We start from the raw sequence: 615 nt of genomic DNA on the forward strand, positions 1-615 counted from the left end.
CATCTATCACGGGAAACTTAATTAACCTCACTTAACCCAATGATTTAACTAATCAAACCTACCTAACTTAATTTAGCTAACCTAACCTAACTAATCTATCTTAATCTAACCTAGACATTTAATTAATCTAATCTAACCTGACCTAAATATTCAACTGACGTAGCCTTATCTAGCTAATCCAATATAACCTAACCTACCCTAACCTAACCTAATCTAACTTTCCATAGATAACCTAACCTAAACACTTAACTAACCTAACCTAACCCATGCAGCCCATAACAAGACAGCTAATGACTTACAAAAACAATTATCGCTTTGCCTGGCCCGTATGGGGATCGAACCCACGACATCCGCGTTATTAGCACGGCGCTCTAACCAACTGAGCTAACAGGCCGCTGGTAAGCCACAGAACTCAAAAATTTGTTTGTTTTATTCTGATTACTTTTTAACAAGCTTTAGTGTAAGTTACTGGGGTTTCCAAGGGTGTTTTCAGAATTCTATAAGGTGATGATTTAACAAGTTCTAGTAGAAGTTATTGGAGTTTTCAAGATATTTTCATAATTCTAAGGATAATTTAAGAGATTCTGGTGCAAAATATTGCTGTTTTCAGGGAGT

At 35.9% G+C, this 615-nt stretch overlaps 1 non-coding gene across 1 annotated transcript; it reads right to left on the bottom strand.

Annotated features, from left to right (window-relative positions):
• Window positions 1–320: 320 nt before the first annotated feature.
• Window positions 321–394, bottom strand: Trnai-aau (transfer RNA isoleucine (anticodon AAU)). The gene has a single exon. It is a non-coding gene; the product is annotated as a tRNA-Ile (tRNA).
• Window positions 395–615: the final 221 nt, after the last annotated feature.

This window comes from Scylla paramamosain, chromosome 11 (genome assembly GCF_035594125.1).
Source record: "Scylla paramamosain isolate STU-SP2022 chromosome 11, ASM3559412v1, whole genome shotgun sequence".
In the NCBI taxonomy this organism is placed as follows: domain Eukaryota; kingdom Metazoa; phylum Arthropoda; class Malacostraca; order Decapoda; family Portunidae; genus Scylla; species Scylla paramamosain.